At 37.7% G+C, this 20,741-nt stretch overlaps 1 protein-coding gene and 1 non-coding gene across 6 annotated transcripts in view; one reads left to right on the top strand and one right to left on the bottom strand.

Annotated features, from left to right (window-relative positions):
- Positions 1 to 20,741, bottom strand: part of DNAJB14 (DnaJ heat shock protein family (Hsp40) member B14) — a 57,273-nt gene that overhangs the window by 35,183 nt on the left and 1,349 nt on the right. The window contains exon 1 of one of the 5 annotated variants that reach the window (XM_066279601.1): positions 18,726 to 18,827. The exons of the other annotated variants lie outside the window; for them this stretch is intronic. The gene's annotated coding sequence lies outside the window, so the exon portion shown is untranslated. Of the gene's footprint in view, positions 1 to 18,725; positions 18,828 to 20,741 lie in introns of those variants that run through there. 5 annotated transcript variants of the gene reach the window in all.
- On the top strand, positions 420 to 495 carry TRNAA-CGC (transfer RNA alanine (anticodon CGC)). Its single transcript has one exon. It is a non-coding gene; the product is annotated as a tRNA-Ala (tRNA).

Raw genomic sequence — 20,741 nt, 5'->3', positions numbered from 1 at the left:
AGTGATAGTCGGAGGGTGCTAAGTCCGGGGAATATGGTGGATGAGACAGACATACTTCTGTAGCATTTCTTCCTTGTTGAAATTCGTAAAAATTATAGTGGCGTAAATGAACTTTATCAGTAGCCATGGGTACACTATCGCTTCACACTAAGACTAACGTGAATCAACTTTGTTTTAGTTAATTTGCTACATCAGTATGTATACATTAAGTGATAAAAATAGAGAGGCACACATGTGCCAAATAAACGTGCTTACGTGTCGAAACTTGTTGTGATAGAAATGGACAGAACTTTCTGGTAGACCTTATATTTTGGGCAAAAAGAAAATGCTTCTAGACAGGCTGTGAAAGGGAATGGTGAGCAAATGCTGTGATAAATGTATGAGTAAATCTTAACATTGAGTCTAAAAAACAATAATAGGCCCTGGCCGGTTGGCTCAGCGGTAGAGCGTCGGCCTCGCGTGTGGGGGACCCGGGTTCAATTCCCGGCCAGGGCACATAGGAGAAGCGCCCATTTGCTTCTCCACACCCCCCCCTCCTTCCTCTCTGTCTCTCTCTTCCCCTCCCGCAGCCAAGGCTCCATTGGAGCAAAGATGACCCGGGCGCTGGGGATGGCTCCTTGGCCTCTGCCCCAGGCGCTAGAGTGGCTCTGGTCACAGCAGAGCGAAGCCCCCGGAGGGGCAGAGCATCGCCCCCTGGTGGGTAGAGGTTGCCCCTGGTGGGCGTGCCGGGTGGATCCCTGTCCCGCGCATGCGGGAGTCTGTCTGACTGTCTCTCTCCATTTCCAGCTTCAGAAAAATACAAAAACAAATAAATAAATAAATAAAATAAAAAACAATAATATTAATAGTTATGTCTAGAATTTGATTTAAATACTGATGGGGCATAAAAGATGGGATAGAAAAGATTGGCTATATATATTCATAATGGTTAAGATTGGAGGGTGATAGGAATTGATTATACTACAGTCTATCCCTCCTATGAATGCTTGAAATTTATCATAAGTTAAAACTATACATAAAAAAAATCAATAGGACTAAAAGGAAAGAAAGAGAGAAACCAACCACAATGGCAGATGATTTTAACACATTTTAATTAATAACTGGTAACAGGTAGATTAAGAAAAAAATCACAAAGTATACAAATGATAACACCTAATTTATCAAGCTTGATCTAAAAGATATAACATTATATCCAACACCTAGTGAATATTCATTCTTCATAGGCACACAAGGAATAAAATTGACTACATTATAGCTAAACCATAATGTTATCATTTTTAAATCTTAAAGATTTAGTATCATATCTACCACAATCTATGAGTGCAATGCATTTAATTGAGAAATCAATATAAAAAGGTAACTAGATAGATCATAAATGGGTTATAAAGAAAAAAATTAGATACTGTATTCCCCATGTTAGACTCACCTTTTTCTGAAAAATTTGGTATCTAAAAACTGGGTGCATCTAATACAGTGTCTGCAGTTTTTTTTTACTTGCATTTCCCACTTTTTTGTGCTTGTTTTTGTGCTCATTGTTGAAGACAGTGATGCACCATCAGACACAGATGAAGACAAGCTAATAGATGGGAATTTTGACAGTGATGAGGAGTTGTATGAATTTTATGATGAATAAAACTGAGTTCAATAACTTTGTATAATAATTTTTTAATCAAAGTTTGGGCCCCAAAATTAAGGTGCACCTTATACACGGCAGCGTCTTATACATGGGGAAATACAGGAACTCACATATCAAAGAAATAATCATAATAGAAATAAGAAAATAGAACTAAATAAAAATGAACATACTACAATATCAGAACTTGTGGGTCGACAAATTGTATTGGAATAACTGGATATCCACATGCAAAAGAATAAATTTGGACACGTGCTTTACACCAGGGGTCTCAAACTCAACTCAGCATGTGGGCTGCAGAGCAAGATCACAGCCGTTCGGCGGGCCGCACTAGGTCTACAAAAGGCAACTGTTACGCAACACTTTTCTCACTGCAGTTGAAAACAAAAAAAAAATCAGTACAACAAGCACAATTGTACATGCAGTTTACTCAGTGTCACAAAACGACCAGAAACTGTAGTTCGCATCACAACTGCTGTTAACTAAGCTAATATCTAGCTAGGATGCTAGAGAAATGAAAAATACAAGTAGGCCCCTAGGCTTACTTAATTTTATCCAAAATATTTTGAACTTCATGGATTAGTCTGCGGGCCACACAAAATTGTTCGGCGGGCTGCGAGTTTGAGACCCCTGCTTTACACTGTACACAAAACTTAGCTCACTATAGATCAGATGTCTAAATATAAGAACTAAAACTTTTTATAACTCTTAGAAGAAATTACTGAAATAAACCTTTGTGACCTTGATTTAGGCAAAATATTCTTAGATATGATAAAAGTATAAGTGACAAAAAAAATTAAGAGAAACTGGACTTTATCAAAATTAAAAATTTTTGCCCTTCAAATAATATCAATAAAGTAAAAAGATAATCCACAGAATGAGAAAATATTTACAAAATCATATATCTGAAAAATACACACACACACATACACAGAATATAAAAAGAACTCTTATAATTCAATAAAACCGAAACTTCAATATAAAAATGTGCAAAGAATCTGAATGGACATCCAAAACAAATTTATAAACCGTTAATAAGCACATGAAGTTTCTCAATATCAACCGCCATTAGACAAATGAAAATTAAAACTACAATGAAATACTACTTCACACCAACTACGATGACTATAATAAAAAATATGGATAATAACAAGTATTGACAAGGATATGGATAAATTGGAACCCTAATATACTGTTAGGAATGTAAACTATGTGGCCACTTTGAAAAAATCACTTGGTTGTTCTTAAAAAGATTAAACACATAGTTACCATTTGGCCCAACAATTTTATCCCTGGGTATATACATAAGAGAAATGAAAGCACACATCTATACAAAAACTGATTCATGGCCTGACCTGTGGTGGTGCAGTGGATAAAGCGTTGACCTGGAAATGCTGAGGTCACCGGTTGGAAACCCTGGGCTTGCCTGGTCAAGGCACATATGGGAGTTGATGCTTCCAGCTCCTCCCCCCCTTCTCTCTCTCTGTCTCTCCTCTCTCTCTCTCCCTCTCCTCTCTAAAATGAATAAATAAATAATTTCTTAAAAATAAAAAACTGATTCACAAATGTTCATAATAGCATTGTTGATGATATAAAAAAATGGAAACCTTGAGATAGAAGGCTGTATGGTCTATGGAGTAGTGGCTCACAACTTGTAAATATGAAAATTTCATGGTAATTCTCAACGAAGGCTGTGACAGCAGCTTAAAATAAAAATCTCTGCAAATTTCCTCATAAAATCAGAGCAATTAGATAGCAAAATCAAAACCTCAAGCACAATATCCTAAAATACAAGACGGTGAGAATTAACCACCAACAGCTACAAGATTATGTGGGTACTATCATCTGTGCGGGGAGAAGTAAAAAAGAGGAACAGGGCATTTGCTTGTGTACAGGACAGAACAACTCCAAAATTACCAGCAGGGACTCTCTATGGAGCACAACAGGCAAATCTGAGAAAAGGGTATAATAAAGGAAGGGATTTGCTCACTCCAACAGCATGTGAATAAAAAGGTTCATAATAAACTCTTAAGGGCAGAGAACTCTCCAGTCATGACAAACTCTCAAAATTAATCAGTCACAGCTCCCTTCCATTACAAAGCCACACCAAGGAGAAACTACTGAAACAAGACCCAAACTGAAGAGGACAGGGGCAGCAGGGAAGAAGAAGTGAGAAACTCCAGATGAAGGAAGGAAGGAGAAAGCAGTGAGGAGATTTTATATAGCAAGGTGGTATATTTTCAATCATCACATAAAAAATGAAGGGTCTCTGTGTATTTAGAAAGGCTACCTACACATTAAAAAGCATAAAAGAAAATGATAGAAGTAAAATCTGATACAAAATCATTATAAGAAACAAGAGAACAGGAATAAATTTTTCAAGCTAATGAAAGCACATCACGAAGAATTGCTGAGAAAAAATGGTAAATAAACACTATAACCCAATACTTTTCAAACCAAGCTGAAAAGACTTTAAGAAATTACACATAGGCCCTGGCCAGTTGTTCAGCGGTAGAGCATCAACCTGGCATGTGGAAGTCTGGAAGTCCCGGGTTCAATTTCAGTCAGGCCGCACAGCAGAAGCGCCCATCACTTCTCCCCTCCTTCTCCCCTGCCCTTTCTTTCTCTCTCTTCCCCTCCCACAGCCATGACTCAATTGATTCCACCATGTAGACTCCAGGTACTGAGGATGGCTCCGTGGAGCCTCACCTCAGGTGCTAAAAATAGCTTGGCTGCCAGCAGCCCTAGATGGGCAGAACATCTAACCCAGACAGGGGTTGCTGGGTGGAACCGGTTGGGGTGCATGCAGGAACCTGTCTTTGTATCTCCCTTAATCTCATTTAAAAAAATTATACATTGTACAAAGTAATAACAGAATTAGGCCAACCCCAAAAGTATTTACCTATGAGAAATAAAAAATGAAGTAAAAAGAGACTAAATTAGATGAAACAAAGAGTTAAACACAACAGATATTGTGTAAATGGAATATAAAGAGAAGTAAAAACCTTTTTTTAATGAAAAACACAAAAGCCCTGACCGGTTGGCTCAGTGGTAGAGCTTTGGCCCAGCATGCAGATGTCCTGGGTTTGATTCCCAGTCAGGGCACACAGGAGAAGCACCCATCTGCTTCTCTACCCCTCCCCCTCTCACTTCTCTCTCTTCCCTTCCTGCAGTCATGGCTTGATTGGAGCGAGTTGACTCCGGGTGCTGAGCATGGCTCCATAGCCTCTGCGCCTCAGGCCCTAGGAAGAGCTCGGTTGCTAAGCAATGCAGCAACAGTCCAGATGGACACAGCATTACCCCTAATGGGCTTGCTGGGTGGATACCAGCCAGGGTGCATGCAGCAGTCTATTTCTGCCTCCCCTCCTGTCACATAAAAGGAAAAAAAAAAGACAAAAAATTAGAAAGAAATGGTAAATACTGAAAATAGTTAAAGATCCAACATACATATAATAGGAGTCCTGATGAAGAAAAAAACTTAGATAACAATAATTTGAGAAAACATTTCTAATACTAAAACCGAAACAGCTGAAGCCATATAATAGAAGGGCAAATCACACACCTAAGAATATTGATCTATATTAATGGACACCAAGCTATATTCTAATAAAATTAACTGGGCTTCTAGGCAAAAAAATTAAATGGCTTAAAAAGGAAAGAAAAATAGATTGCCATGAGAGTTTGCTCATCAATAGTACTTGCATCATAAAACAATGAAATAACATACTTTGATAGCCAAAAAAAGAAAACTGAAGCCAAGGATTTTATATCCAAGCTTTAAGCATTAAGAACACAGACAAATTGTGTTCAACATTCCAGAACTTAATGAACATAGTTCTCATAGGCCCTTCCCAGAAACCTATTGGACAACAAGCTTCAGGAATCCAACATAATTAGAGATACATAGGACTGATGGGGAGAATTAAATGTATAGTGAACTACAGAGATAAAGACTAAGTGATGATTAAAAGAGAGAGCATGTAGTATGTAATATATCCTGACACTGTAAATAGGTTGAAATAATTTTTTTTTTTTTTTTTGGTATTTTTCTGAAGTTCAAAATGGGGAAGCAGTCAGACAGACTCCTGCATGTGCCTGACCGGGATCCACCTGGCATGGCCACCAGGGGGCGATGCTCTGCCCATCTGGCGCTTCGCTCTGTTGCAACCAGAGCCATTCTAGCGCCTGAAGCAGAGGCCACAGAGCCATCCTCAGCGCCCGGGCCAACCCTGCTCCAATGGAGCCTCGGCTGTGGGAGCGGAAGAGAGAGACAGAGAGGAAGGAGAGGGGGAGGGGTGGAGAAGCAGATGGGTGCCTCTCCTGTGTGCCCTGGCCGGGAATGGAACCCAGGACTCCTGCACGCCAGGCCAACACTCTACCACTGAGCCAACTGGCCAGGGCCTGAAATAATTTTTTAATGGTAGCCTTACTCTTTCTTTTTTACTTGAAAACAAAACAAAATAAAACAGTTGTTGGTCTTCTGTTCTCTTCCCTTCATTTCATTTTGTCAGTTGAGGCCTGGACCAAGCAAGCTTATTGAGACCAAGAAAGCAGTCACAGCAAAAACCATGGCTGAGTTTGATCGGGCCTGCCCTACAGGGGTCATGGAGCCAACTCATTATATGCAGGGAAAACTGAATAAGTGAAATGAAGGTAACAGGAGCCATGATTCTCACGGTCAGAGAACACGATTACAAATACAGAGGTGATAAAGCTAGAATGAACTCTATGGTGGACTACAAAGGGAGGTTTGTTAGTTTCATACAGATATCAAGCTTTATATAGATTAAATTAGTATAGATGTGTCTTCTCCCACATACACATATAACACACAGATATACATACACATGCATACATGGACATACATGTTCATAGCTCTGTGTCCTGGAGAGACCTAGGAGCAATGACATCCCTTTCACAATGAGCTTATCTAGTGTCTGTATTTGTTTCCAAGTACCACTGTCCACTAAAAAGAATAAAGGTTCCTTTGGGAAAAAACTGAGTTCCAGGGTATAAAATAAAAAGTGGGCCCAACAACAACAACAAAAAAATATTTTGGGCCATACAATAGGGATGCTCAAAGAATGGTGAATGAGGACATGTCAAAAAGACACAGGGCTCCTACTGACTAAATCTGAGGCAATCTGAGCATCAAAATAAATAATGATAGTAATGGATTAAAGAAGAATCCATAAACCCATACTAATAAATTGAATAAGTTGAATGCCAACTAATAAATTATAGAAGAAATGATGGAATTAGAAAACCACCATTTGGCAATCATCGGAAACTTACCCAGGAAAGAATCATCAGTGACTGGAAAAGGAGTTGGTGAAAGTAATAGAACATTTACACAGTCTCAAAGTATTTCCCCATAAAATACTTCTTAATTATAAAGTGAAAAAATGTAAGTTTAGAGTGGAGAAACCTGGCATCACCTACTTAACCAAGTGATCAAAGTTAACCACACCAGTAAAGACCAAATCACTATAATATGTTTCCTAATACATTAAGAAAACAAGGTTGTTTCTATGGTATTTCTACCAAAAATTTATATGTGAAAATGTCAAACCCAAATTGAGGAAATTGTATAAAATAAGTGGCCCATATTCATTACAAATACCAAAGTAAAGATGAAAGGAGAAAAGCTGATATTAAAACATGCCCATAAACGCAATTTGTGTCCTCTTTGCTATCAAAGACAATTGGAAAAACTGGCAGAATTTGAATGAGCTACATGCATGAATTTCATGAATCTGATGGTTATATTTTGGTTACGTTAAGTGAATGCCCTTGTCTTATAAAATATACAGTGAATTATTTCAGGGTAATAGGACAGCATATATATAATTTACTCTTAATTAGTTCAGGAAAAAATATAAGAACAAATTGTGCATATGCACAGGGTGAGGAGGGTATGTGGGGATACAGGGAAGGAGAGAAGGGCATGATAAGGCAATGTGGCAAAACTGTATCCAACAGGAAGCCTGAATAAAATATATATGGGAAGTCTGCACTAATCTGTGACTTTTCTAAGTTTAAAATTATTTCAAAATTAAAAAAAAAACCCATTAAAATGGGGAGGGAAAATGTAAAGTAATGCAAAGATCATTTGTTTTCAACAATTATATCAGTAGATAGTGTTGGTAATATTATTGTGAAACTTTAATGTATATAATGTGGCATAAAGCAAGTAAATAATCATGACACATCTATCATTTACCATGCCTTCAGAAACACTTATTACTGTGGAAGAAACCGCTTCCGTACACTGAAAAGGCCCAGAAACAATGAACAGTCTGGTATCCACAGCACCCTTAATGCCAGATTGTGATGCTGAAACACCGTTTCCCACTAAAAGAAACTACACTTGATTGGAATAAGGTTGATTCAGGTCTAGTACAGGAAACGCACAAGAGGAGCTTAAAACAAAGTTACCAAAGAGCAAGGCAACTACTAAAGAGGGCTGGAAGTATGTGTCTAGAACTCAGGAGCTAATCTAAAGGTTCTGGGGAAAGAAAAGGAACCAACTCCTTTTCTTGAAACCTGATCAAAGCATTCAAACACTTATCCTGCCTTTCCTATGTGAATTGCACCACTGTCTTATCCTAAGACAAGTAAACAAGTGAGGGGGAAGTGTCTCTTTATATGTCTTTCAGCTAAGAAATAAATTATTTTTTGAAAACTGTGGAGCCAATTATATATGCTGTCTACAAGAAACCCACCTCAGAACAAAAGATACACAAAGACTGAAAGTGAAGGGATGGAAAAAAAAAAATTCCATGCAAATGGAAATGAAAAAAAAAAAAAAGAAAGCTGGGGTAGCAATACTTATATCTGACAAAATAGTCTTTAAAACAAAGAGTATATAGTAAGGGACAAAGAAGGTCACTACATAATGATGAAGGGAGAAATCTGACAAGAGGATATAACCATTGTAAATATTTATGCACCCAACATTAGAACACCTACACATATAAAGCAGGTCTTGATGGACAGAAAGGGAGAGCTCGACAGTGAGGGATTTTAGTACCCCACTGACATAGGTCCTCCAGACAGAAAACTGACAAAAAAAACAGTGGCCTTAATTGACACACTAGATCAACTGGATTTAATTGATATCTTCAGAACATTTCACCCCAAAGCAGCAGAATATACATTCTTTTCAGGTGCTTATGGTACATTCTCTAGGATAGACCACATGTTAGGAGACAAAACAAGTCTCAATAAATTTAAGAAGATTGAAATCATATCATCTCTGACCACAATGGCATGAAACTAGAAATCAACTACAACAGAAAAACTAAAACGCATTCAAACACTTGGAGATGAAATATTATGTTATTAAATAACAAATGGGATAACGAGATCAAAAAAGAAATAAAAAATTTCCTTGAAACAAATGAAAACGAACAGACAACAATCCAAAGTCTATAGGACACAGTATAAGCAGTCCTGAGAAGGCAGTTCATAGCAGTATAGGCATACTTTAAGAAGAAAACCGGCCAGGGCACACAGGAGAAGCGCCCATTTGCTTCTCCACCCCTCCGCCGCACTTTCCTCTCTGTCTCTCTCTTCCCCTCCCGCAGCCGAGGCTCCATTGGAGCAAAGATGGCCCGGGCGCTGGGGATGGCTCCTTGGCCTCTGCCCCAGGCGCTAGAGTGGCTCTGGTCGCAATATGGCGACGCCCAGGATGGGCAGAGCATCGCCCCCTGGTGGGTGTACCGGGTGGATCCCGGTCGGGCGCATGCGGGAGTCTGTCTGACTGTCTCTCCCTGTTTCCAGCTTCAGAAAAATGAGAAAAAAAAAAAAAAAAAAACAATCTACTGTAACCCAGCACCTAAAAAAAATAGAAAAAGAACAACAAGCAGAGCCAGAGAAAGTAGAGGAAGGCAACAATAAAGATCAGAGTGGAAATAAATAACATAAAGGATAATAAAACGCCCTGGCCAACTGGCTCAGTGGTAGAGTGTTGGCCTGGCATGTGGAAGTCCCAAGTTTGACCCCTGCCAGGGCACACAAGAGAAGTGCTCATCTGCTTCTCCACCCTTCCCTCTCTCCTTTCTCTGTCTCTCTCTTTGCCTCCCACAGCCAAGGCTCCATGGAGCAAAGTTGGCCCAGGCACTGAAGATGGCTCCATGGCCTCCGCTTCAGGTGCTAGAATGGCTCCAGTTGCCCACCCAGATGGGCATGCTGGGTGGATCCTGGTCGGGCTCATGCAGGAGTCTGTCTGTCTGCCTCTCCCCGCTTCTCACTTTGGAAAAAAAAAAAAGATCAGGAACAAGACGGGAGTCCCCTCTCACCACTCTTATTCAACATAGTACAGGAAATCCTTAGGTTACAACATAGTTCCGTTCCTACGACAGTGATGTAACCCAAGATTTGGTATAAGTCGAAACACACCCTAACCTAAGTCACTTACCTATCCTTACACAGTTGTAAAATCATAATTTAGAACATAAAAACACAACCAAGCCATAGAAAAAGGAAATAAATATACTGTACTGTTATAACAGAAAAAATGAGTGCAAAAATAAGTAGGATGCTAACTGAATAAGCCAAACATTCACGTCTCAATTTTTTTTAGGTTTTTATGACAGTGAACATAGTAAGCTCAAAACATAATTATGTTGAGACTGTCATAACTCTAGGATGCATGTACGGGAAGTCCTAGCCAAAGCAATCATACAGAAAGAAGAAATAAAAGGCATCCCAACTGGAAAAGAAGAAGTAAAACTGTCATTATTTGACATGATACTACACATAGAAAACCTTAAAGTCTATGCAAAAAATAATACTAGAACTGATAAATGAATTGGCAAAGTGGCAGGATATAAAATTAACATTCAGAAATCAGTGGCATTTTTATACACCAATAATGAACTATCAGAAAGAGAAATTAAGAAACAATCCCATTTATTATTGCAACAACAACAAAATAAAGTACCTTGGAATAAATTTAACCAAAGAAGTACCTGTAGTATTTGGATAATTATAAGTCATTGAAAAAAGAAATCAAGGAAGATACAAACAATTGAAAACATATACCATGTTCATGGATAGGGAGAATAAACATCATGAAAATGTCCACACTACCCAAAGCAATCTATGGATTCAATGCAATGTCTATTAAAATACCTATGGAACACTTAATATATCTAGAAATAATATTTCAAAACTTTATGTGGAATGAAAATAGAACCCAAATAGCTTCAGTAATCTTGAAAATGAAGAATAAAGTGGGAGGTATCATACTTCCTGATATCAAGGTATACTAAAGGACACTGTAATCAAAACAGCCTGGTACTGGCATAAGAACAGGCATATAGATCAATGGAACAGAACAGAGAACCCAGAAATAAACCCACACCTTTATGATCAACTAATATTTGACAAACGGGGCAAGAATATATAACAGAGTAAAAACAGTCTCTCTTAAATAAATGGTTTTGAGAAAATTGGGCAGGTACATGCAAAAGAACAAGACCACCAACTTATACCAGTCATAAAAATAAAACCAAATAGATAAAAGACTTAAATGTAAGTCCTAAAACCATAAAAATCCTAGAAGAAAACATAGGCAGTAGACTCTCAGACGTCTCTTGGAGCAATATTTTTGTCAATATATTTCCTTGAGCAAGGGGAATAAAGGACAAAATAAACAAATGAGACTATATCAAACTAAAAAGCTTTTGCACAGAAAAAGACACTATTAACAAAATAAAAGACAACCCACTCAATGGGAGAACACATTTGTCAATACATATAAGGGATTAATAACCATAATTTATAAAAATCTCCTAAGACTCAATACCAAGAAAGTAAACAATCCAATTTAAAAATGGGCAAAGGACCTGAATAAATACTTCTCCAAAGAGGACATACAGATGGCCAAGAGGCATATGAAAAAATGCTAAATGTCACTATTCATCAGAGAAATTCAAATTAAAACTGCAATGAAATTTCACCTCACACCTGCCAGAATGGCTTTCATTAACAAATCAAAAATCAACAGCCTGCCCAGGCGGTGGAACAGTGGATAGAGCAACAAACTGGGATGCGGAGGACACAGGTTCGAGACCTCGAGGTCGCCAGCTTGAGCACGGGCTCATCTGGCTTGAGCAAAAAAAAAGCTCACCAGCTTGAACCCAAGGTCGCTGGCTCGAGCAAGAGGTTACTCAGTCTGCTGAAGGCCCGTGGTCAAGGCACATATGAGAAAGGAATCAATGAACAACTAAGGTGTCGCAACGAAAAACTGATGATTGATGCTTCCCATCTCTCTCCATTCCTTTCTGTCTATCCCTATCTATCCCTCTCTTTGACTCTCTCTCTGTCCCTGTAAAAAAAAAGAAAAAAAAAGAATCAACAAGTGCTGGTGAGAGTGGAGAAAAGGGAACCCTCCTGCACTGCTTGTGGGAATGCAGACTGGTGCAGCCACTGTGGAAAACAGTATGATATTTCCTCAAAAAATTAAAAATAGACCTGCCTTATTTATGACCCAGCTATCCCACTTATAGGAATATATCCTAAGAATCCTAAAACACGAATTCCAAAGAGGATATGCACCCTCATGTTCACTGCAGCATTGTTTGCAATAGCCAAGATCTGGAAACAGCCCAAGTGTCCATCAGTGAAGAAGTGAATAAAGAAAGCTTGGTATATTTACACAATGGAATAATACTATGCGGCCATAAAAAAGGATGAAATTTTACCTTTTGTGACGGCATGGATGGACCTAGAGATTATTATGCTAAATGAAATAAACCAGGCAGAAAAAGACAAATACCATATGATTTCACTTATATGTGGAATTTAATGAACACAATAAACTGAGTAACAAAGTATAAACAGGAAGGGTTACAGGGAACAGATGGACAGCTGTTAGAGGGAAGGGGGGAGGGGGATGGGATCGAAGAAAGTGAAGGAATTAGCTAAAATCATATATACATAACACAGAGACACAGCAGCCAGAGGAAAGGGGGATATGGATGTATGGGGAGGAGGGTGAACAGGGCAAATAGGATGGAAAGAGACTGCGCGTGAGCAGGGGCACGATGCAGTGTGTAGAGGGTGTTATATTGGGTGGGACACTTGAAACCATGTCAACACAATAAATTTTTTTTAAAAAGTTCTTATCTTAAGAAGGAAACAATAAATATTAAGTAAAAAAGGAATTTCGGACATTGATCCTGAGATACAATGATAACATTTCAATAAAATTTAAATATTTATACTTAAAAAAAAATTGTTAAGCCAGATACAAAAATGGTTATATGAATTTAGTATTTACAGGTGGCTACAAAATCCCATGCCTGCTAGTTGGAAGTTATTGTATATTCCCTTTCATTCTTACCACAAACATGTTCTCCCAGTGTTTTTCTGGACATCTTTCCTGTTAATAGCTACATGCTGAATACTGTGCTAAAGCAGTATCACATAGTTGCTTTAGATTTTCAGGTTATTATGATAGTGAAAATTTTCTACAATTTCATACATAAGGGTTCTGCTTAACAATGACTGTGTGTGTACATGCGCTCACACCAAACACTGGTTCCAAAGAATTAAAATTTGTACAAGTTCCATTACCTCTGGATTTCAATATCCAGTTTTCTCATCTTAAAAATAGCATCAGCAAGGTTTTCTGATTAGTAATCACTGGAATCAACGCCTGAGAAGGTAACATGATTCAGTTCAAATGTTGTCAGAATTTAGAGCACATTGGATTTTTCTGATTTATGAAATATCCCATGATATTTCACTTACAATGATGTGCAGTATTACAAATATTAGTTGGGCAGATACAGTAATTATGAACCAGATTACATTTGTTTTTGGTTTCAAAACTATCCAGCCTTATTTCATGCATTCCCTTTCCAGACATACTGCTTTGCCTGGGATTTTAACATAGTTTGAGTTAAGTATATTCCATATTAAGAAACACTGAGAAGTAAATACAATATTAAACGTGTTTATGTGGATAATCCAGAAGTGAAGAACCAAGGTCTATTTTTATTTAAAAGTTTTTGCCACCTACCTGTTACGTATAATGTCCATTATTAGCAAAATCTAAAATAAGAACACAACTTGAGTGTTGGCCCAGCATGTGGATGTCCTGAGTTTGATTCCCGGTCAGGGCACACAGGAGAAGTGCCCATCTGATTCTCCTCCCCTCCCCTTCACACTTCTCTCTCTCACTCTCTCTCTCTTTCTTCCCCTCCTGCTGCCATGGCTTGATTGCAGCAAGTTGACCCGGGCACTGAGGATGGCTCCATGGCCTCTACCTCAGGCACTAAGAAGAGCTTGGTTGCTGAGCAATGAAGCAATGCCCCAGATGGGCAGAGCATGTTCCCTAGTGGGCTTGCTGCGTGGATCCCGGTCAGGACACACGTGGGAGTCTGTTTCTGCCTCCCTTCCTTTCACTGAATTAAAAAAAAAAAAAAACACAATTTGAAAACAGATTTTTCCTTCCTCTTCACAAACTAGAAATAGCTTTTATTTGTGTGATTACAAAAGTAATGTTGCTCACCTCATTTAAAAAACAACAACCATAAAATAAAAATCACATATAAATCCCATACAAGAAAAAAAGATCATTCAACATTACTGTATATTTAACTCTAGTTAGCTAGCAGTCTAGCTTTTCAGATATTTTTAAACAAAGCTAGAATAATCTACATATATTTGTAGCCTACCTTAAATTCATAGTACATTGCGTATGTCATTTTATAGCAATAAATATAGGTTCACATGATCATTTTTTTTGTTTTGAAGACCTTATTCAGGGCTATTGTAATAGGAGAGCAAGATGAGGCTCAACTCAGAATTCCGCAAAGACAGCTGGGGTCATGTCCAATGAGCCGAATGTGGAGGTTAGTTCAGTGGATGGAAAATGACTGAGGTGCACCATCCTTTTTAATAGGTACACAGTATAGGAATGAATGCAATTTATTTAATCAATTCCCACTTATGAACATTTATATTCTTTTCAAATATTTGCTACAGTGACAATTATATGTATATATTTTTGCACACTTGTCAGATTATGGAAAACATTTAAAAATATATATTAGCATGAAAAGCCTTACAGCTATAAATTTTTCATTTAATTATGTTTGACAAATCATCTTAGTTGAAGATAATAAAATTATATAAACAGGTATTATTCTAGAAAATCCAGGCTTATAAATGCCACAGTTATATGCAAAACACTTTTAGACACCATGGAAATAAAAAGAAGGTTAAAATTAAAATGGTTCCTGAGGGCAAGAGTTTTTAATCTAGGAGAGGGACAGCTATATACGCAGACAATACAAGGAATGAATGCCGCAAGGCAAAGAGAACATGTTAACTAAGAGTGAGAAAGTAGTTGAATGCAAATGGAGATTAATCATAACTTAAGGCAATTATTTGTGCTCAATTTGGTAACCAAAAAAAATTACCGAAAAAAGACAATTATGATAGTGTTAACTCGACGGCACGCTCCAGATACGTTTCCCATAGTATTTATATATGACATCCTTACAGCACTTGATTTGAGCCATTATTACAGCCAGCAGATACTTCGTATCTGGGTTCTCCAGGATGTAAGCTCCAAGAGAACTATGACTGTCTTATTGTTACTGATCCCCTAGTTTCCAGAACTATGCCTAGCACAAAAATGTGTACATTCAGCAAATATTTGTTGACTAACTAGATCCCTATTTTACAGATGAGAAAATTGAGGATCAGCAAGATAGTTATTTATGTAAGGTTGCACAACTACTAAATTAAGGTTCAAAATGAAATTCAGTGTTTTTTCTTCAACTATAATGTCTGAAATCATTTGGCGATAAGCTGAAATTTGAAAATAATTTTATAACACTTAACTTGACGCTATCAAAATAATTGTTCTGAATGCATAATTTATATTTGTCACTAAATTTTAACTAAGTCAGGAAAAGACAAAAAACTGTCTTAAAAGGAATAGGTTGGATAATACATGTGTGTAATGACAGGTTAAAAGTTTTATTTTACCTTTTTAAGTGAGATAATAGGGGACAGAACTGACTTTTTATTAGATTTCAACTTTAAAATAATGTAGCAAAAAAAGAAAAATAAACATATATCTCTCACATAAACAGGAAAATAAAAATAAGACTATTTTAATTGTTATGCTGCAAATAGATGCTGCCAATTACAGGCATACATAAGTTATCCATTCATTAAAACAGACACAGGATGGCTTTTTTTGAAGTTGTAGGCCTCCATTTGGTTTAAATTACTATGAAATTCCGAAAAACAATAAAAATGCATTTCTATGAAAAAGGATTTATATTTCAAACTGCCTCTCAATTAGTATACTAAAGTATTAAAATAGAAATGCAAAGCACCAAAACAGTGAGATGGTATCCTTCTGTGAAAGTCCAATACATAACAATAAATATAGTTTAAGAAACCAAAATGTAATTTACTGCCTGACCAGGTGGTGGCGCAGTGGATAAAGCATCAGACTGGGATGCAGAAGGACCCAGGTTCGAGACCCCAAGGTCACCAGCTTGAGTGTGTGTTCATCTGGTTTGAGCAAAAGCTCACCAGCTTGAGCCCAAGGTTGCTGGCTCGAGCAAGGGATTACTCGGTCTGCTGAAGGCCCGCGGTCAAGGCACATATGAGAAAGCAATCAATGAACAACTAAGGTGTTGCAATGAAAAACTGATGATTGATGCTTCTCATCTCTCTCCGTTCCTGTCTGTCTGTCCCTATCTATCCCTCTCTCTGACTCTCTGTCCCTGTAAAAATAAATAAATAAATGAGTAACAAAATGTAATTTACTTTCTGCCTGATGACATTACTTATCCAGAATATTTATATTTCCTACATAGCAGCTACTCATATATAGCAATCCTTTCAAACATAAATCAAATTCTTAGTATAGAAAATATCTGAAAGCTGTAAAATTCATTTCATTTAGTTCATTGCAATAAACTGTAAAATAATATTCTCAACTAAAAACATAGAAAGCAGCAATATCCTAGATCCATTTGAAAATCAAGTTTTTCCTCAAGGAAAACTTGCCAATTTTTAAAAGTGTTTTATCAATCAGACTTCTCACCTGGCAAGAAGAAAACGTAAAGACAAAAATTCAGGAATTTAGTTTCTTATCTTCTCATTTACTATATAAAAATAATGAAGATCAAAATGCAATGTTTTCTTTTGCCTATCTTAGGTATGAAAACATATTCACAGGAACATTCAGTCAAAACTCTTAAGTTACAAGGCCATGACGGTATTCTACAATAGATAAAATTCAGAAATAAAAATGTAAAATTTCATTTTAACCAATAACTTCAATTTCCTTCTACACTTCACATTTTACCAGGAGCTTACAAAAATATTCTAGACCTTTCCTTCCTTTGAATTCTTAAATTATTCCAATAAACATCTGAAAACATTCCATGTAAATTATACTTTGTTAAGTATCTGTACATAATTTTATTTCAGCTACTGTACATCTTGTCAATCCTGTGTCATAATTATCATTTGATACAAGCCTTAATAACTAAGCAAGCCTTGGAGAAGCTACGTAACTTGCCCCTGGTTACAAAGCTGTCTGAGGCAAAGTCTGCATATGAACTAAAGTTTTCACAGACTATACCACAACAGAACGCCATCACTTTATCTATAATCATATCCTGCTGTCTTATAACACACTGTACTACTTTCAACTTATATATTTTTAAAAAAATTCCCATTGATTTTAGGGAGAGAGAAGCATCAACTTGTAGTGTTACATAGTTGTTTCATTTAGTTGTGTCCTCACTGAAGGCTTCTCATAGGCCCTGATTGGGGGGTCAAACCCATGAATTCTGGTGTGCACGGTCAACGCTTTATCCACAGAGCAACCCGGACATGCCCATTTTATGTCTTATTTTTTCCTATGTTCATGTCTTTAAGAGCAATAATTGTGTTGTGCTTTAATATCATCTTATAGTATCCCTTAAATATATTCATTCAAGAGGCTTGTATGACAAATGAATGCTAGACTACAAGTTTTAAAATGATATCAAAATAATTGAGCGCTCACTGACGATGCTTTCCATGTATTAAGTCACTTAAATCCTCACAGCTCTAAGAAGTCAGGGCATTATTGTCCCATTTTGCAAATGGAAAAGCTAAAGGCTAGATTCTCTAATTTTCCCAAGATTCAGGTTACAAGTTAATAGGTGGAGGAGCTAGGTTTCAAAAGCCAATGTTCTATCTGAAGTGGTTATTTGCATGTTCAAACTGTCCCTCTAGGACTTGATAGTGACTAAATGAAATCATGTATCCAGACAGTAGGAAGATTCAAAACATTTTAACTCTGGACACTGATTTCTTAAGAGAAAAAAACAAAAACACAGGCAATAAAAGCAAAAGCAGACAAATGGACTACATCAAACTTAAAAACTTATGTGCATCAAAGGACACAATCAACAGAGTGAAACACAACCTAAAGAATGGGAGAAAAAAACTGCAAATCATGTATCTGATAAGGGGTTGTTATCTAGATTATACAAAGAACTCCTACAACTAAACAAACAAAAAATAACCAAATTACAAAATGGGCAAAGGACTTGAACAGACATTTCTTCAAAGATAATATACAAACAGCCAACAAGCATATAAAATGATGTTCAATATCACTAATCATTAGAGAAATGCAAAATCAAAACCACAATGAGATACCACCTCACACTTGTCAGAATGGCTACTATAAAAAAAAAAAAGCAAAGACAAAATAACAAGTGAAGATGTAGAGAAAATGGAACTTTGGCACACTGTTGGCAGGAATGTAAAATGGGGCAACCACTATGGAAAACAATATAGCAGTTTCCCCCCAAAAGTAAGAATAGTACCACCGAAATAATCCAACAATCCCATTTCTGCGTATATATCCAAAAGAATTGAAAGCAGGATCACAAAGAGATATCTGCACACCCATTTTCATAGCAGCATTATTCACAATAGCCAAAATATAAAAACAACCTAAAAATCTACTAACTGATGAACAAATAATGAAAACGTGGTATATACAAGCAATGAAATATTGTGCAGCTTAAAAAAAAAGGAGCCTGACCTGTGGTGGTGCAGTGGATAAAGCAATGACATGGAATGCTGAGGTGGCCAATTCAAAATCCTGGGCTTGACTGGTCAGGGCACATATGGAAGTTTCAAAGTTGATGCTTCCTGCTCCTCCCTTCTCTCCCTCTCTCTCCCCCTCTCCTCTGTAAAATGAATAAATTTTTAAAAAAAGAAAGAAAAAAAAGGAAAATCCTACCCACATGCTACAGCACAGATGAGCTTTGAAGACATCATGCTAAGTGAAATAAGCCACTTAAAAAAGGTCCTCGGCCCTGGCCGGTTGGTTCAGTGGTAGAGCATTGTCCTGGTGTGTGGAAGTCCCAGGTTTGATTCCCAGTCAGGGCACACAGGAGAAGTGCCCATCTGCTTCTCCACCCTTCCCCCTTTCCTTTCCTTCCTCTCTATCTCTCTCTCCCCCTCCCACAGCCAAGGCTCCACTGGAACAAAGTTGGCCCAGGCGCTGGGGATGGCTCCAAGGCCTCCTCCTCAGGTGCTAGAATGGCTTCGATTGCATTGGGCAACGCACCAGGCCCAGATGGGCAGAGCATCGCTCCCTGGTGGGCATGCTGGGTAGATCCTGGTCGGGTGCGTGTGGGAGTCTGTCAGACTGCCTCTCTGCTTCTAACTTCAAAAAAATACCAAAAAAAAAAAAAAAAAAGATAAGTCCTCGAATAACATTGCTTTTTTCAATTTCATTGTATTACAAAGTTGATCAGATGCCATAAGGACTTTATTTCTGTTTCTATTAAATAGCCTAAGGCAAATCTGGTTTGATTATACCTTGTTTTGTATAAAATCACAGAACCTATTGACTATATGAAATGAGGAAATACTGTACAGGCTTTTCAACCTCTGATCCACGGACCAGTCTGCCAGGAATTTCCCACCAGTCCTGTTAAGAGTTAACCACCCCGATGCTGTATGAAGATTATAGACTCAATGATCTTAGTCAAATTCACTCATGCTCGGGATGATTTCTGCCTTAGCGGTCTAGAAATAATCCTATTTTCACTGGTCCCCAAGTGTAAAAAGGTTGAAAAATCACTGCATGATTCCAATTATATAAGCAGTGGTTTTCAGCAGCAAGTTTGCCAGAAATTTTCTATGAGTCAGAGAAAAAGTTAACCACCCTGATGTTGTATAAAGATTATAGGATCTATAATCATTGGGTCTATGATCTTCATATAACATCATGGTTGTTAACACTTTGGCTGACTAGCACAAAATTTCTGCTGGACAGGCAGTTGGAAAGCCACTGATATAAGGTATCCAAAGTGGTCAATTCTTTTTTTTTTAAGTGAGAGGCGGGGAGATACAGAGAGACTCCCACATGCACCCACACTGGGATCTACCCATCAACCCTGTCCTCATCGCCCCCGGGGCCAAGAGGCTGGAACCAATGGAACCAATCGAACCAGTTGAGCCACTGGCTATGGGGAGAAGAGTGAGAAAGAGGAGGAGAGAGAGGGGAAGAGAAGCAGTCGCTTCTCATGTGTGCCCTGACCAGGAATGGAACCCCAGATGTCTCCACACGGGGCTTATGCTCTATACACTGAGCCAACCAGCTAGGGCCAAGGAGGTCAAATTTTAAAAGAATTGTGGTTGCCAGAACCAGGTGGGTGGGGAAAATGGAAGATTGTTTAACTGGTATAGAGTTTCAGTTCTGTAATATGAAAAATTCTAGATGTCTGTTGTACAACAATGTGAAAATGGTTAACACCACTAACTGCACACTGAAAAATAGTTAAACTGGTAAATTTTATGTGGTTTTTGCCACATTTAAAAAATTATTAACTTTTTTCTACCACTTCCCTTTCCTGTCCACTCTGGTATACTATTCTATAGCAATGTCATGAAAGGATAGAGGAGAATAAAAAATACAAGGTCTTCAACAATGTAGAAACAAATTAAAAAAAACAATAAAGTAAAACAGGTAACCCCACATTCCTATTATCAATAATTTTCTTCTTAACCTGGAAATACCTTGAACCACCACTGAAACAGTATACTA

Source organism: Saccopteryx bilineata, chromosome 5 (assembly GCF_036850765.1).
Source record: "Saccopteryx bilineata isolate mSacBil1 chromosome 5, mSacBil1_pri_phased_curated, whole genome shotgun sequence".
Classification (NCBI taxonomy): Eukaryota; Metazoa; Chordata; class Mammalia; order Chiroptera; family Emballonuridae; genus Saccopteryx; species Saccopteryx bilineata.
This window is presented reverse-complemented; position numbering and strand designations above follow the sequence as displayed.